The sequence below is a fragment of the Mobula hypostoma genome, chromosome 31, assembly GCF_963921235.1.
Source record: "Mobula hypostoma chromosome 31, sMobHyp1.1, whole genome shotgun sequence".
Taxonomy (NCBI): domain Eukaryota; kingdom Metazoa; phylum Chordata; class Chondrichthyes; order Myliobatiformes; family Myliobatidae; genus Mobula; species Mobula hypostoma.
The window spans coordinates 2,141,856-2,160,678 of record NC_086127.1 but is presented as its reverse complement, the minus strand read 5'-3'; the positions used below and the strand labels follow the sequence as shown (position 1 = coordinate 2,160,678).

General features: G+C 42.2%; 1 protein-coding gene across 5 annotated transcripts in view; it reads right to left on the bottom strand.

Moving 5' to 3' along the window:
* The window catches only part of LOC134340008 (NACHT, LRR and PYD domains-containing protein 3-like), a 108,327-nt gene extending 89,875 nt beyond the window's left edge, over positions 1-18,452 (bottom strand). For 3 of the 5 annotated variants that reach the window (XM_063036881.1, XM_063036883.1, XM_063036884.1), the window contains exons 1-2: positions 18,088-18,450; positions 17,347-17,715 (exon numbers count right to left, since the gene is read on the bottom strand). The gene's annotated coding sequence lies outside the window, so the exon portion shown is untranslated. Of the gene's footprint in view, positions 1-17,346; positions 17,864-18,087 lie in introns of those variants that run through there. The other 2 variants (XM_063036885.1, XM_063036882.1) reach the window with 2 other exon arrangements.
* Between the last annotated feature and the right edge of the window lie 371 nt (positions 18,453-18,823).

Below are 18,823 nucleotides of genomic sequence, written 5' to 3'. Positions count from 1 at the left end.
ATTTCAATGAGACATGGCTCACTCCGGACACGTCGGATACATCAATAAGGCTTGAGAGCTTCTCGATACAGAAGGTAGATCGGACTGCTGCTTCGTAGAAGGCAAACATGATGGACTGTGTTTCAAGAATAGCTGTCCCTGGTACTCGGATTCAGCGGTATTAGTATCGTTTTGGCGGAAGTATTTATTGCCCATGTTATAATTGTACTATTCTGCTCTGTTTTGCAGTTTTTATAAGCTCTGAAATAAATTGTATCTACAGATTTCAATTTAGCGGACCATGATGTATACAGATGTAAATTTCTGTCACTGTGTATAGTTAGGTGAGTAGAAGATGAATTGATCTGCAAAAGTATTAAAGTTAAAGATGAAGCATTCTTCTCAACACATTTCAGCAAGATTAGTGTATTATTTTTATTTTGTACAATTTTAGAGTGGAAAATGGAAAGGAACACCATGCAAAAGATTGGGCACCCGAAGAGACTTGAGCATTGAGATAACTTTTACCAAGGTATCAGACATTAATTAGCTTGTTAGGGCGATGACGTTTTCACAGTAACCGTTAGGAAAGGCCAGGTGATGCAAATTCCAAAGCTGTATGAATACCCTGACTCCTCAAACCTTGTTCAAATAGTAAGCAGCCAAGGGCTTCCTTAAGCAGCTACTTAGCACTCTCAAAATTAAAAGTAATGATGCCCACAAAGCAGGAGAAGGCTATAAAAATATAGTAAAGAGTTTTCAGATTGCAGTTTCCTCAGTTCGTAATGTAATTAAGAAATGTCAGTTAACAGGGACGGCAGAGGGCAAGTTGAGGTCCAGCAACCAAGAAAACTTTCCGAGAGAACTGCTCGTAGGATTGCTAGAAAGGTAAATCAAAACCCCCGTTTGACTGCAAAAGACGTTCTGGAAGATTTAGCTGTCTCTGAAGTGGTGGTGCACTGTTCAAATGTGCAGCGACACCTGCACAAATATGACCTTCATGGAAGAATCATCAGAAGAAAACTTTCCCTGCGTCCTCAGCACAGCATTCAGCGTGAGAGGATCACGAAGAAACATTTAAACGGGCCTGATGCATTTTGGAAACAAATCCTGCGGACTGGTGAAGTTAAAATATAACTTTTGGCCGCAATGAGCAAAGGTGTGTTTGGAGAAAATAGGGTGCAGAATTTCATGAAAATAACATCTCTCCGACTGTTAAGCACAGGGGTTGACCGATCATGTTTTGGGCTTGTGTTGCAGCCAGTGGCACGGGGAACATTTCACTGGTAGAGGGAAGAATGAATTAAATTAAAACACAGCAAATTCTGGCAGCAAACACGATACCGTCTGTAAAAATGCCGAAGATGAGAAGAGGATGGATTCTAAAACAGGATAATGATTCTAAACACACCTCAAAATCCACAATGGAGTACCTCAAGAGGCGCAAGCTGAAGGTTTTGCCATGGCCCTCACAATCCCCTGACTTGAACATCATCGAAAATCTGTGGATAGACCTCAGAAGAGCAGAACATGGAAGACGACACAAGAATCATGGAAGCCTAACATCAGTAGTGGGGAAGACGCTAGAGTCCATTATTAAAGATGAAATAGCGGCATATCTTGATAGCAGTGACAGGACTGGGCCGAGCCAGCATGGATGTACCAAGGGAAAATCATGCTTGACTAATCTGTTGGAGTTTTTTGAGGATGTAACCAGGAAGATAGACGCGGCAGATCCAGAGGATGTGGTGTACCTTGACTTTCAGAAGGCATTTGATAAGGTACCACATAGGAGATTGGTGGGTTAAATCAGAGCTCAAGGCATTGTGGTGAGGATATTGACATGAATAGATAACTGGTTGGCAGATAGAAATCTAAGGGTAGCAGTGAATGGGTGTTTCTCGGAATGGCAGGTGGTGACTAGTGGGGTGCCACAGGGCTCGGTATTGGGACCACAGCTGTTTACGATTTACGTCAATGATTTAGAGGAAGGCATTGTGAATAACATCAACATGTTTGCTGATGATACTAACCTGGGTGGCAGTGTGACATGTGATGAGGATGTTAGGAGAATTCAAGATGACTTGGATATGCTGGGTGAGTGGGCAGAAACTTAGCAAATGTCGTTTAAGGTGAACTAGTGTGAGGTTATTCACTTTGGGAGCAAGAACAGGAAGGCAGGTTATTATCTGAACGGTGTGGAGCTAGGTAAGGAAGAAATACAAAGAAATCTAGGAGTACTTGTTCATCAGTCTGTGAAGGTGAATGAGCAAGTGCAGCAGGCAGTGAAGAAGGCTAATGGAATATTGGCATTTATTACGAAGGGAATTGAGTACAAAAACAAGGAAAACATTTTGCATTTGTACAGGGCCCTGGTGAGACCACACCTGGAGTATTGTGTGCAGTTTTGGTGTCCAGGGTCAAGGAAGGACATCCTGGCTGTGGAGGAGGTGCAGGTTCACTAGGTTAATTCCTGGGATGTCCGGACTGTCTTACGCAGAGAGGTAGGGAGACTGAGCTTGTACACGCTGGAATTAAGGAGATTGAGGGGGGATCTGATTGAGACATATAAGATTATTAAGGGATTGGACAAGATAGAGGCAGGGAATATGTTCCAGATGCTGGGAGAGTCCAGTACCAGAGGGCATGGTTTAAGAATAAGGGGTAGGTCATTTAGGACAGAGTTGAGGAGGAACTTCTTCTCCCAGAGAGTTGTGGAGGTGTGGAACGCGCAGCCTCACAAGGCAGTGGAGGCCAATTATCTGGATGCTTTCAAGAAGGAGCTAGGTAGGTATCTTAAGGATAGGGGAATCAAGGGTTATGGGGACAAGGCAGGAACCGGGTATTAACAGTATACAATCAGCCATGATCACAGAATGGCGGTGCAGGCTCGAAGGGACGAATGGTCTACTTCTGCACCTATTTGTCTATTGCCTATTGTCTATAATCTCACAGAACTAGAAGCCCTTTTGAAGGAAGAATTGGCAAAAATTCCCCGAACAAGAATTGAAAGACGCCAGCAAGGAGTTTAAGAAAGGACTTAGAAGATTTCGAAGCGGGTATGAGATGGGTTTGCCATGAGAACCCCATGCGTTCTATACGTATGTGAAGAAGAGAAGGACGACAAGAATGAAGGTTGGACTGCTAAAGGATAAAGAATGTAACATATGCCTGGAGGCGGAGAAGGCTGGGAAGGTCCTAAATGAATATTTTGCTTCAGTATTCACAAGAGAAAAGGATCTTGATCAATCTGAGGTCAAAATAAAACAAGCCTATGTGCTGCACAATGTGGAGATTAAGGAAGAAGAAATGTTGGATCTTCTTAAAAACATCAAGCTTGTTAAGTCCCCAGGGCCGGACATGATATACCCCAGGTTGCTGTGGGAAGTGATAGAAGAGATAGCTGGAGCAGTAGCTATGATTTTTGAATCCTCTTTGGCTGCAGGGGAGGTGCCGGAGAATTGGAGAATGGCAAATGTAGTTCTCTTTTTTTATAAAAAAAAAAGGTAATAGGGGGGATTCTGGGAATTTTAGACCGGTGAGTCTTACGTCGGTGGTCAGCCTCAAAGGATTATTAAGGATAGGATCAACGAGCATTTGGAGAAGTACAGTCTACTCAAGTACAGTCAACATGGCTTTGTGAAGTGAAAGTCGTGCTTCAGGATCCTAATTGAGTTTTTTGAAGAGATAACAAAATAAATTGATGAGGTTAGGGCGGTAGATGTGGTCTACATGGATTTTAGCAAGGCATTTGACAAGGCCCCACACGAGAGACTCGTACAGAAAGTCATGAGGCATAGGATCAGTGGAACTTTGGCTGATAGGTTAAAGAAATGGCTTGCAGGAAGTAAACAGAGAGTAGTAGTAGAAAGAAAGTATTGTGCTTGGAGGTCGGTGACTGGAGAAGTTCCGCAAGGACCTGTCCTAGGACCCCTGCTGTTTGTGATTTTTAAATGACCTGGATGAAGAAGCGGAAGGATGGGTGACTAGGTTTGCAAATGACACGAAGATTGGAGGAGCTGTGGATGGAGCTGTAGGTTGTCGGAGGTTGCAAGAGGAGAAAGATATGATGCAGAGCTGGACAGGAAAGTGGCAAACTGAGTTCAATCCGGATAAGTGTGGGTTAATGGTCGGACACTTAAGAGAGTGGATGAACAGAGGGACCTTGGTGGTCAAATCCATACATCCATCAAACTCACTGCGAAGGTTAATAGGATAGTTAAGACGGCCTATGGGATGCTAGGCTTCATTAATAGGGGGATTGAGTACAAGAGTAGGGAGATCATGTTGCAATTTTCCAATCTCTGGTGAGACCACAGTTAGGGTATTGTGTTCAGTTCTGGTCACCTCATGATAAGAAGGATGTGGAAGCTATGGGAGTGTGTAGAGGGTATTTACCAGGTTGTTGCCTGGATCGGCAAACAAGTCTTATGAGGCAAGGTTAGCAGAGCTGGGACTTTTCTCTTTGGAGCTTAGAAGAATGAGAAGAATCATGATAGAGGTCTACAAGATTATGAGAGGCACAGATAGGGTGGATAGACAGTACATCTTTCCAAGAGCACGAATAGCAATCACCAGAGGGCATACGTACAAAGTCAAGGGAGGGATATTTAGGGGAGACATTAGGGGTAAGATTTTTACACGGAGCGCTGTGGGTGCCTGGAATGACTTGCCAGGGATGATGGTGGAGGCTAAAATATTGTGGGTATTTAAGAGCCTCTTGGACAGGCACATGGATGAAAGATAAATAGAGGGTTACGGAGCAGTGTGGGTTTAGTACTTTTTTTAAGGAATATATGGGTCGGCACAAAATCGAGGGTCGAAGGACCTGTATCGTGCTGTGGTGTTCTAGTGTTCTCGTGTGCTTGTGTTCTTAGCTGACTACAGAAAGCGTTTACAAGCTGTGATACTTGTCAAAGGTGGTGTTACTAAGTACTGACCATGCCGGCTGCCCAAACGTTTACTTCGGGCCTTTTTCCTTTTTTTTTGTTATTTTGAAACTGTAAAAGATGGAAATAAAAAGCAATATTGCTTAAAGTATTAAATAAATGCGTCATCTTTATCTTTATGCGTTTTGGAAATCAGGCCGTCTTTTACTCGCTTAGCTATTGACAGTAACAGACATTTTGACCAGAGGTGCCCAAGCTGTTGCATGCCATTGTATGGGCTGCTTGTCCACACTCGCCCATCTCTTGTGTTTTATCATGCTGATTGCATAATATTTTACTAGACCGATTCAACTGTTCTTTAAGTTTAATGTTCTGCAGGAATCGCAAAGTTTAAAAACCTTTGTTTAAGAATCGAGAGTGGATCAGAGCGATCTATTCTGTGCTTCGCGTTTCAAATGTTCATTATGATATTAAGCAGGGGCGACGTTAGAGCGAGCGGGATAAATTACATATTCATGAGTATTTCGTAGCCATTCGTAGCTTTGGATAGTGAATGTCGCACCTTTGCTGTCTGCTGAGATAACGCTCAATAATGCTGAACTGCATAATTTCTAATTGCTCATGGATTATGGAATGAGAATATTTGGAGCCAACTTTGCAGCTGTAGGCGTGTCATGCAAGTACTATTCAATTGTGTAGCAAACTGGGCGCAAAGGTTTTGTTTGGATCAATTTTGCGGCTACGACAGCGAAGTATGATATAGTTGGCCGAACCTCGGTGTTAAGATTTTAGAGTCCATTGTTGGGGGATGAACTTTTAGGGAACTCGATCGCCGTTTCACTAATATGAAAGGATGCCTTAGAAATCTGATAGCATTCACGAAGGAAGCAACAAGTAGGTTAGACATATGAGAGAGGATGGATATAATTTACCTGAATATTAAGAAGGCAATTGATAAGATGTCGCACATGAAGCTGCAAAACTAGATAATTATCCATGATGTTAGATGCAAGGAATTTGCGCAGTTAGCAGATTGAAAAACTGCCACATGTCAGAATTAGGATCATTGAATCGTTATTATGATGACTGTTGGTGACGAATGAGATTGTCCAGCGAGCTGAGTTCAAATGCAAATTTTTAAATTTACATCAGCCATCCGAATGACGAAATTGACTGCATGTGGCCAAGTGTGCAGACAATACGGAAATTGGAGGCGGGAAAAATGGAAAAAAAAACTAAGTTGCAATCAGAATCACGGTGTCTAGACTGGAGGAAGTGTGTAGCGGTGTGCCTCAGGGATCTGTACTGGCCACAATGCTGTTTGTCATATATATTAATGATCTGGATGATGGGGTGGTAAATTGGATTAGTATGTAGATGATACTAAGATAGGTGGAGTTGTGGATGATGAATTAGGTTTTCAAAGCTTGCAGAGAGATTTCGGCCAGTTAGAAGAGTGGGCTGAAAGATGGCAAATGGAGTTCAAAGCTGAAAAATGTGAGGTGCTCCATTTTGGTAGGACAAATCAAAACAGGACATACATGGTAAATGGTAGGACATTGAAGAATGCTGCAGAACAGAGGGATCTAGGAATAATGGTGCATAGTTCCGTGAAGGTGGAATCTCATGTGGGTAGGGCGGTGAAGAAAGCTTTTGGTATTCTGGCCTTTATTAATCAGTGCATTGAGTAAAGGAGTTGGGATGTAATGTTGAAATTGTTTAGGACATTGGTAAGGCCAAATGTGGAGTATTGTGTACAGTTCTGGTCATGGAATTATAGAAAATATCTCAATAAATTTGAGAGAGTACAGAGGAGGTTTCAAAATTGTTGCCTGTTTTCATCTCCTAAGTTACAGAGAATTTGAGCAAGATAGGTCTTTATTCTTTGGAGCGTAGAAGATTGAGGGGGACTTGATAGAGGTGTTTATAATTATGGGGAAGATTGATAGATTTGAAGTGGATAGGCTTTTTTCAAGTGAAGGTGGGGACGATCCAAGCAGGAGGACATGAGTTGAGAGTTAAACGAAAAAAGTTAAGGGGGAACTTCTTTACTCAGAGAGTGGTAGCTGTGTGGCACGAGCTTCCAGCAGAAGTGGTTGAGGCAGGTTCGATATTGTCGTTTAAAGTTAACTTGGATAGATATATGGACAGGAAAGAAATGGAGGGTTATGGGCTGAGTACAGCTCGGTGGGACTAATTGAGAGTACGAGTTCGGCACGGACTGGAAGGGTCGAGATGACGTGTTTCCGTGCTGTAATTGTTATATCGTGATATGGTTATATGGTCTACAGAAGATTTTGCATGGATTAAGAAAAGGGAAAACGAAGGTGCATGATTTTAAAACGGAAGCATGAAGAAATATGCAGAAGGGTCTCGGCCCGATACGTGGACTGTACCTTTTGCCATAAGATGCTTCCTGGCCTGCTGTGTTCATCAGCACTTTTTGTGTGTGGTGCAAGATTTAACATGGGCAACGCAAACAGGGTGGTATGCACCCTTACAGGAAAATAGATATATATTTTTTTTCAAGTAGGAAAAAACTCAGAACCGTGAATTACAATGGAATTTGTTAACCTCTTTCAGGATTCCCTGAAATTGATTTTGCAGATTCATGTCGGTATAAAACTGAAATGTTGTAGGAAGAAAGTGTGACAATCAGTGGACAGATATGGAGACGGCTCTCTTGTGAGACTGTCCTTGCAGCCCCCATTTTGTGAACTCCTTGGATGGATTTCTTACTGTGAGGTACTTTAATCCGAGCAATGGAATGTGGATGCAGTTGATAACCTGCTAACCCTGAGATCATTCTGAAACATGTATCTGTTTCTTATATAAAGCGGCTGGCGTGCAGGAGGAGCAGGTGGGCACTGAATCACCAGCTTTGACTGGCCTGAACCAGTCAGAGTTGAAAAGATCAAAAGGAATGAGTCTGAAGGCCAAGGCCATACAACACTGTTGGTTGTAGCCCTGGATCAGAGCCAATAAGAAGGTGCCCCAGGTAGGTGAACAGACCTCGAACAAACCAACTGCATTGGGATAGACTGATGATAAGTCTATTGAGAAAGAAAGGAGTGTTCAGTGCAAAGCCCCGACTACTCCCCAGCAGCCAAACACAGAACCATAAAGTAAGAGCGGGACCACTAGGAAAGCCCACTCAGCTTAGTCTCCATTCCCGGGTAATATATTTTGTTTTCAGTGACTGTGATGAAGGATCAGGGAATTCTAGTGGTATTTAGTTTGTGACCACACGTGCTTTTTAGTTGAGAAAATGAAGGTTACTTGACAGCAGATATTTCATGTGTGCTATGCACATTGTCAAGTTGAATCATGTAAAGGATGAATCGAACATTAAAAATATATAACTGCCAAAAATGCTACAATGACTTGAAACAACATGGCACGGGGCACTAATGATAATAAGGAATACGACAGCATCTTCAACAGCTTTCATCAGTTATAAACTCAGGACAGGAAGTGACACTATACTGAAGGAGGTGTCATGATTGGATTGTCATGACCCGGAACGGATTGCATTCTATCAGAAAAGTGGGTACAACTGTTGCTAGAGTAGTGCGACTGGCCAACTACGTAGCAGCCCATCAGATAGGGGAGAAGAAGCTACGTAGTAACGCCAACTCTGACACAAAATCTGTACTATACAATTAAGTTCAATATAAAACCAAAAAAAAAAAATGGTGTTTAAAATACAGCACTACACCTCATTTTTAACGTTTCTCGAAGGGTTCTTGCATCATTATGTCATGTCCATGGGTGAATTTAGTATACCGGGAGAGTACAATGGGGAAGGTAAAGGAGGGTACGGGCAATAGTTTCTGCCAGGGCCAAGAACCTATCCGTGTTTACAAACCATCAGAAAATTCAGCTCCCCCAAACTGTAGCAGAGCTTAAGTGTTGGGCGAACCAGCGTAATGTAAAGGAGGTAGAATGTATACTAAATTGAGTGAAAAAGCAAATTGTGCAGACGATACGGAGAGTCTGCAGGGAAATACAGATAGGTTAGGTGAGTGGACAAGTGTTTGGCAGATGGAGTACAATGGTAAATGCGAGTTCATCTACTTCAGAAGGAAACACGGAAGAGCAGATTTTTATTTAAATAGCAAACCAAATGCAGCATGCTGTTGTGCAGTGTGACTAGGGACTGCTTGTGCATGAATCACAGGATGTTGGTTTTCAGGTGCAGCAGACTATCAGGAAGGCAAATGGAGTGTTGTCGTTCATTGCTAGAGGGATTAAATTTCAGATCAGGGAACTTATGCTGCACTATACAGGGTACTGTTGGGGCCCCGCAGCTGGAGTACTGCGTGCAGGTCTGGTTTCCTTACTTGAGGAATGATATGCTACACACATCAACGCTGCTGGTGAACGCAGCAGGCCAGGCAGCATCTCTATGAGGAGGGACAGTCGATGTTTCTAGCCAAGACCCTTCGTCAGGGCAAACTGAAAAAGTGTTAGTTAGGGATTTGAAAGTGGGAGGGGGAGGGGGAGATCCAAAATGATAGGAGAAGACAGGAGGGGAAGGGATGGAGCCAAGAGCTGGATAGTTGATTGGAAAACGGGATATGAGAGGATCATGGGACAGGAGGCTCAGGGAGAAAGAAAGAGTGTGGGGGGGGGTGTGACCCAGAGGCTGGGCAATGCTTAAAATTGGACGGACAGGGGGAGAAATAGGAGAGATAGAGATAAAAAAAATGTGTCCGTAAATAAATAACGCATAGGGTAAGAGGGAGAGGTGGGGCATTAGCGGAAGTTGAGCAGTCAATCTCCGTGCCATCAGGTTGGAGGCTACCTAGATGGAATATAAGTTGTTGTTCCTCCAACCTCAGTGTGGTTTCATCTTTACGGTAGAGAAGGACATAGATAGACATCAACTTCTCAAACTTCCGCGAATGCCCCACCTACCCTTCGTAACCCATTTGTCATTTGTTTATATGCACACATTTTTCCCCCTCTCCTTTTCCTCCCTCTGTCCCTCTCACTAAACCCCTTGCCCATCCTCTGGGTCCCCTTCCCTCCCCTTCTGTTTCTCCCTGGGCCTCCTGTCCTATGATCCTCTCATATCCCTTTTGCCAATCAACTGTCCAGCTCTTGGCTCCATCCGTACCCCTCCTGTCTTCTCCTATCATTTTGTATCACTCCCTCCCCCTCCCACTTTCAAGTCTCTTACTAACTCTTCTTTCAGTTAGTCCTGACGAAGTGTCTCGGCCCGAAACGTCGACTGTACCTCTTGCTGGAGATGCTGCCTGGCCTGCTTCGTTCACCAGCAAATTTGATGTGTGTTGCTTGAATTTTCAGCATCTACAGATTTATTCGTGTTTGAGGAATGATATACTGGCTTTGGAGGTCACGCAGTGGAGGTTCACCAGTGGAGATTCCAGAGGAGAAGCGGTTTGACTATGAGGAGAGGTTGAGTCGCATGTGACTGTACTCGCTGGAATTCAGAAGAATGAGAGATCATATAGAAACATATAAAATTATGAAATGAATAGATACCACAGAGGCAGGAAAGTTGTTTCCACTGGTAGGAAAGAATAGGACCAGGGAACATAACCTCAAGATTCGGGGGAGTAGATTTTGGACGGAGATGAAGAGGAACTTCTTTTCCCAGAGAGTGTTGAATCTGTGGAATTCTCGGCCAATGAAACAGTGGAAGCTACCTCAGTAAATATATTCAAGACAAGATTGGTTAGATTTTTGCATAGCAAATAAATTAAGGATTATGGGGAAAAGGCAGGTAGATAGACATGTCCATGGCAACATCAGCCATGATCTTATCGAGTATCGGAGCAGGTTCGACGGCCCATATGTCCGTCCCCTGCTCCTATTTCTTATATGTGTTTTTTTAATGTCTTATGTGCTAGCCTACAATGAAGCCATTATTGGTTCAACGATTTTGGAGAGAACAAAGCAGGAGTAAATTTAAGCCAGTAGACAAATGGAAGGAAAAGAGGACTATTGTAATTAGTGGAAGCAGGTTAAGCATCAAGGATCGCAATTGTGAACACTAGATATCACAAAATTAGCACCATGGATACAACCTTCCCAAATAACAAACAAACGAGATATTACTGGAGGAGCTTATCAAGATCAGACTTAAGCTAATCATATTATTCGAGATGCATCACAGGCAGCTCGAGTTGCAGTTAAATTTCTTTTAGCCCCTTCAAGATGTAGAAAACTTCATTAATGACCGCATATACCATACTTCTAGAGAAATACATCAGACAGAGCCTTGTGCTACATATGGTAGTTGATTACAAGTCATAATTGGAACTAATTGTATTATAATTTGATGCTAATAAGGTACCTTTTTTTTTTTTTACAGCGAAAGCGTGCCATTGTGTCACATTGGAAATCCTACAATAACCAGTGTAGTATTTACTGGGTACCTGTGATGGTAGCAAATGAACATTTTATATCGTTGCAGTTTTGCAGGTTTTCTGAAATGGAAATAATTTAAACTACGCATGGCAAATGATTCACAATGTGTAAAAATACCATGGGAATAATTGGACACCCTTAAGTAACCCATCAAGGCATACTAATATTAACACTTCTATTGGTAAAGTGTAAATTAATGAAGACGCCATCAAGTGGGAGACCACTGGTATTGCCCCAAAGAAATGACAAGCAGAAACTTGTAAATTGCATTTTCAGTAATTACGAAAATAGTTCGTAGAATATTTTGCGTGACAAGCAAGTTTTCTGACGTATGCAATGGTCGTCCAGACAAATAAATAGCAGGAGCTCTGACAGAAATATTTCAAATGTCATTAGAAACGGGGACGTTGCACGAGGATTGACGTATTGCTCATGTTGTTCCATTGTTTAAAAAGGGTTCTAAGAGTAAACCTAGCAATAATTGGACTGTGAGTTTGACGTCGGAGGTGGGTAAATTGATGGAAAGTATTCTTAGAGATGGTATATATAATTATCTGGATAGACAGGGTCTAATTAAGAACAGTCGACATGGATTTGTGCGTGGAAGGTGATGTTTGACAAATCTTATTGAATTTTTTGAAGAGGTTACTAGGAATGTTGACGAGAGTAAAGTGGTGGATGTTGTCTATGTGGACTTCAGTAAGGCTGTTGACAAGGGCCCACACGGAAGGTTGGTTGGGAAGGTTCAATCATTAGGTACTAATATTGCAGTTGTATAGTGGATTCAGCAGTGCCTGGATGAGAGACACCAGAAAATGGTGGTGGATAACTGTTTTGTAAGATTGGAGGCCGGTGACTAGCGGTTTGCCTCAGGGATCTGTACTGGGTCCATTGTTATTTGTCATGCACATTAATCATCTGGATGATGGGGTGGTAAATTGGATTAGTAAGTATTTAGATGATACTAAGATAGGTGAAGTTGTGGGTAATGCAGTCGGTTTTCAAATCTTGCAGAGAGATTTACGCCAGTTAGAAGAGTGGCTGAAATATGCCAGATGGAGTTTAAAGCTGATAAATGTGACGTGCTACATTTTGGTAGGACTAATCAAAATAGGACATACATGGCTTAATGGTACGGCATTGAAGAATGCAGTAGAACAAGGGGATCTAGGGATAATGGTGTATAGTCCCCTGAAGGTAGAATCTCATGTGCAAAGGGTGGTGAAGAATGTTACCTGGGTTTCATCACCTAAGTTATAGAGAAAGGTTGAAAAAGTTGGTTCTTTATTCGTTGTAACGTGGAAGGTAGGGCGGGGACTTGATAGAGGTATTTAAACTTATTAGGGAGATAAATAGAGTTGACGTGGAAGGTTTTTTTTTTCCATTGAGAGTGGGAGAGATTCAAACAAGAGGACATGAGTTGAGAGTTAAAGGGCATGAGGGGGAAATTGTTTACTCAGAGAGTGGTAGCTGTGTGGAACGAGCTTCCAGCAGAAGTAGTTGAGGCAGGTTCGATGTTGTCGTTTAAAGTTAAATTGGACAGCTATATGGACAGGAAAGGAATGCAGGTAATGGGCTGAGTGTAGGTCGGTGGGACTAGGTGAGGGTAAGAGTTCAGCACAGACTAGCAAGATCGAGTTGGCTTATCAGAATACCATAATTTCAGCCAGCGAGTTTTACACTCTGGTTGAAAATAAACAAATAGCCTTCGTTCACATGGTCGCTCTGTTTGTTTTTCAACTGGCATCTTAGCCCTTCGTCTGTTTTCGAATATAAATTGGTCCTGCTGTTTCATCTAACTATTCCATAACAGGATTGGACACCAAAACACCATAATGGCACGAGCTATAGTAACACACTTAAGGATCTAATACAATATTCAATCCTGAATGATGTTCCACAACCTTATCTTTCCGCACTCTCGCCGTAACTTTTAAACCACTTGCTATACAATAACCTAACAATTGCTGACTTAACTACACCGAGCATCTTGGACTCCACCGGTTTCCTTCATAATGTATTGCACTGGTATACAACCTATGCCTGGAAAAATGTATCCATATTTCAATTACCTCTTAGTTTTGAGTCTATGCCCTTGTATACTCTACTCTTCTGCTTACCAAAATATTCCCTATCATTCAATTCTATTCAGGTCTTTCGGTATTTGGTATGTTTCAATGACCTCTCACCTCATCCTTCGCAACAATTTTTAGCGCAGCCCGACGGCAGCAAATTTTCTTCAGAGCTAATCATGTCACTTTTGAGATCATTCTTGTGTACCTCCCTTGGACGCAATCTGTTCCAGTTCTGGGCCCAAAAATCTCGTCACATTATCGCAAGTATATACGAATGAACGCCTAATGAAGCCTCCTCAGTGCATTTATTTGTCAGAAATAACGACAATCTGTGAACAGAAATTGAGTCAACATTTTGTGAGACTGTACTTGCAGGCCCAATTTTGTGAACTGTCTGCAATGATTTCTTGCTCTGGGATAGTTCAGTAGGAGGTTTGGAATGTGAAGGCAGTTTTCAGCGAATGACCTGCTAAATGTGAGACTATTCTCAGAGTAGTAACTACTTATTATCACAAACACGACACATTCTGCAGATGCTGGAAATCCAAGACACACGCACAAAATGCTGGGTGCACTAAGCAGGCCAGGCAACAACTCTGGAAAAAAGTGAACTGCCCACGTTCAGGGTTGACACACTTCGTCAGGAGAGGAAATAATAAAGATGAGCAGGAGGAGGCTCAGTGTCTGGGCCACCTGGTTCCAATGGTGTGAACCAGTGAGAGTTCAAAAGAACTAAAGGAATGAGCGATAGGACAAGTGCCACAGAATAATGTTGTTTGGAGCCATGGACCAGAGCCAATAATAACATGACCCAAAGAGGTCAGGTTGACGTCCAGCCAACGAGATGGAAATGCGATTCACATCAAAGTTGCTGGTGAACGCAACAGGCGATATTTGCACTGATGAGGAGTTTTAATAAAGTGGCTTTAAATGTAAAGCAGCGACAATTCTTCAGGCCACCTTGGGCGGATGTCGAGGACAGGACGGACCGCCGAAGATGGAAGCAGGGACAAAAGGACTGCCTGGCCAGCGAGGACTTCTTCCCGGGTGATACAGAGGTTCAGGGAATCAGGTGTGCAAACAGGTAGTTAGTTTGTGAAACCACATGCTTTTTAGCTGATAAAATAAAGGTTATTTGTCAGCAAATACAGATTTCCTCGGAACTTCTCTGATTGTTATTATTATTGAGGAGTAGATCCTTATCGATTCGTTACAAGGATCTGCCCATTAGTAATCATAATCAAACCGGAACAGAGGGAATCTCAGAGGGAGCATATCAGAAAATGGCCGCATCCATTTCTGTTCAATGACTTTCGAACTTTTTGGGCAACATCTCCATCTAATTGCTTCAAAGATATTTATCTTTGGATTAGTATCCTCCTCTCTTCTGTTGCCTCCTAATAGGACTGCCACGTAATCCCAGTAGGTGTGCAAAACTTACGTTATATAAATAATGCTGACATTTACTTACTAAGTTCACACACCTTACAACGACAGTCGTCTCTGTGCTTTTATAATACAGTAACCTGATTTCTTTATCTCAGCGTTGCATCTTCTAAATTGACCTACATTAATCAATACAGTTAACAGGGTACACAAAATTACTGTTACGGCGGCATACGATACTACTCTCACCCACACTTGTATTTGAACATTTGTTTCCCAATTCGAATCCTTCCTCCAAAAGCCTGAATCTCTCTATATTCAATTGGCCTTAGCTGCATGGGTTATGATTACTTTAGTGTGTATAGTCCATTGATGGATTATATTAGCTCCCTGCTCCACAGCACCTGTCCAGTTTGCAGTCAAGTGAGAAATCGATGGCAAGTCAGTAACAAAATATTACGAGGCTGCTGTTGATTTTTATATTCCTTAAAAGCTCCAGTACTTCCTCTTCCTTAATCATCATAGTTTCCTTAAGTTCCCTACCTGTTTCCCTTATCTTACACACTTCAATAACATTCTGCTTAGTGAATACCAATGAGAAGAAATTGTTCGGAATCTCCCCCATCTCTTCTGGCTGCATACATAGCTGTCCACTCTGATTCTCTAAGGGTTTAATTTTATCCCTTACTATCCTGTTGCTATTTAAATAACAGTAGAAACCCTTGGGATTTATTCTCAACTTACTTGCTAAAGCAACCTCATGTCTTCTTTAAGCTTTTCTAATTTCTTTGTTAAGATTCTTTTTTTTTCATTCTTTATATTCCTCAAGCACCTCATTTACTCCATGCTGACTATATTTATTGTCGTTATCTCTCTTTTTGCGAACCAAGTTTCCGATATCCCTTGAAAACCATGGTTCTCTCAAACTTTAACCTTCCCTTTCAACCTAACAAGAACATAAAGATTATGTACTCTCAAAATTTCACCTTTAACTGACCGCCATTTCTCTATTACATTCTTCGCATAAAACAAATTGTACCAATCCATTCCTTCTAAATGCTTTCGCATCTCCTTAGAGTCAAAGTTTCGCCAATCAAAAATCTGAACCCGGTGTCCAGACCTACCCTTCTCCATAATTATATTGAAACTACTCTATAAGTTGATTTGCAATTGCACAAGTCTACGGACAATCTCCTGAAACCTCAACTGCCGACTTTAATGTTATCAGATATCTACTAATCATTTTGTCAAGTACGGCGCCACCTTAGCATAGCGGTCAAGGCGACGCCACTACAACTCAAACTGCGGGAGTTCGGAGTTCAATTGTTTCGTCCGCTGCAAGGCGATTCTGTGGGTCCTCACCTGGAATGCAAGGATTGTTTTTTCCCTTTCCGGGCCCTCCGATTTCTTCTTATTATCTCAAATTATTGGTCATCGTTTACTTATTTAATCGGCGATCCATATATATATTATGTATGGGGCCCAGTCAAAACATCAATCAGGAAAAAGTTACATGAACGGATTTGTCCCTATTTATATTTCCATGAGTAAGTCGGCACATAGTTAGCCAAGGACTGAACATATAACCCCAGTTAATATCCTGTAAAACTCAGTTAATCGTCTCCGCTTCTTTCAGCTTTGTTTATTACAATTATTCATGAACCTGAGTCTTTATGAATTCATGTTTTCCATTGCTCTCTAGATTACATCCCTGAGATAATGAAATTCATCGTTTGATAAATTACTGTGAAAATTGACGATATCACATTCTTTTCTGTTATGCCACACGTATCTCATCATTTGCACAACTATTTAAATTTCAATATGCTCTTTTCAGTTTATTGGCTCTCTGTGTATTGATGGAGATGGCTGGGGTGGTTGGGGAGCAATGTTTGATCAATGTTTTATCAACACGAGCGTTACTTCAGTTCATGGTCATGATCAACAGGCAATTTAGGTCTCCAGCTCGAGTCAAGATTCAAGTTTCATTAAATATCAGATATACATGGAAAGATAAAGTGAAATGGACAGTTTGCGTTAACAATCAATACACCGTGGTGTGCGCAGGGGGCAGTCCGAAAGTTCTGGCACACTTCCCAGTGCCTACATGGCATGCCCGCTGTTCTCGACAGAGCAACACAGAGCACACCAAACAACAAAACAACGGCAAAATAACCTCTCCTACAAATGCACTTATACAGTCTGTAAAACCAGTCTTCCTCGGGCTCCAATATACTACCGTCTCTCCTTTGTCCTGTCACTGCAATGCCGAGCCAGTTATCCTGCTGCATTGCCACAACAATGTCGACTAGAAAATAATGAGCAGTACGAAATCATCTGGATAGAATTCAGCAATAATTTGTTACCGTTATCGACAACTCCCGTTAATACAAGGAATACAAGTGCAAGGAAACAACACATTCCATATAATATCAACAAACATATTGGGGAGCTCGGGACTAAAGGGTACAGGCGAAAGGACACATTTCTCGGGAATGTACAGGTGTAAACTTGATAATCATTCCCGGACCGGTGAGTTGCCCCCTGACTCTATCGGCTGTTCCAGCAAATTGACCTTCAGTTTGGTGGGTTAGGTAATTGTAGAAATACTATCTTACCTGATCGAGTATCCATCCCTTCAGTCCTCGATTGTGTCGGTCTCCTCAAATTATTTTAAGCGACCAACTTTGTTAAACTGACACAATGGAAATGCTCTCGGAAGATTCTTTCTTGGTAACATGAACTGAATTTTTTTGTTGGAGATAATGTGGGCTCATGATCGCACCTTTGACAAAGTTCAAGTACCCTTCAGAGTTGCCATGGTGTTGATCAATAAAACATTCCACGCCTTGATTTCAAGTAATGCGCTGTTTCTCAGTCTGCAAGGGAAGTATTGAGATGTTGCAATTCATGTGAGATAACCGATATAAAGCAGCAAACAGCAGCAGTAGTAGCCCGCCCTAGACTAGGGCTCTCGCGTTCTCCTTCTGTATTAGAGAAAACGAAAAGACGATTTCAACATCTTGTGTTGTAAAGTACATTCGTTATCAGATAATTCAATGACGTATATTCCAAAGGTTCAATTTATTGGTCGTTTATTAGGATTGCAGTTCAAAGAGAAGGTTGTTGAGATGATAAACGAGCAAGACTTTGGTTACATTTCTCTTCCATTTTCAGGGCGTTGTTTAACTTATTAAACTTGTTCGCACACTATTCACTTTGGGACATTTTAATTCTACTATCGATTTTTTAGTCGTCGGGAGTGCAATAGATCCTGACATGTGATATTCTGCTTAAGTAATTCGCACAAGGTCACATTCGTCAACAGTTAGCGGGATCAGAAACATAGTTTCAATTACCTAAACTTGCTCAGGGAATTTGTGTGATGTACATCGTCGGATACAAGATGCTTTTTAGATCCATTTTGCAAATCACATAACGAACAGGAGAGTAGCAGCGCTGCATGACGATACCAGGCATAGGCTCGTAAAGAGATTGATTCTGTCGGTCAAGGAATACTTCAAAATGGCATTCACTAAGAATGGGTATCAGGGGTATGGTCCTGATTATTTTCAATTCAAGTCAATGATACGCCGCGTACTTTCATTGAAAATAAATAGGCAGTGAGGACCGGATTTATGAATCACAAAGTTAGGAAGTATGTGTGTAAGGCCAGTTTTCTGTGCTCGGTGTCAGATGTGGGAGGTCCTGGAGTTTCCCAGCATCCCGGACGGCCATGTCTGCACCAGATGTGTCGAGCTGCAGCTCCTAAGGGACCGAGTTAGGGAAATGGAGATGCAGCTCGATGAACTTTGCCTGGTCAGGGAGAGCCAGGAGGTAATAAAAAGTAATTATAGGCAGGTAGTCACACCAGGGCCATGGGAGAGAGAGACACGTGCGTCACAGTCAGGAAGAGGAAGGAGAAGAGTCGGGTATTAGGGAGTACCACTGTGGCTGCCCCCCTTGTCAATAAGTACTCCTGTTAGATGGGGGCGGGGGGTGGTGGAAAGTGGGGAGCCTACCTGGGGAAGGGACGGTGGCCGTACTTCTGGCACAGATTCTGGCCACCTGGCTGAGAAGGGTACGGAAAGGATG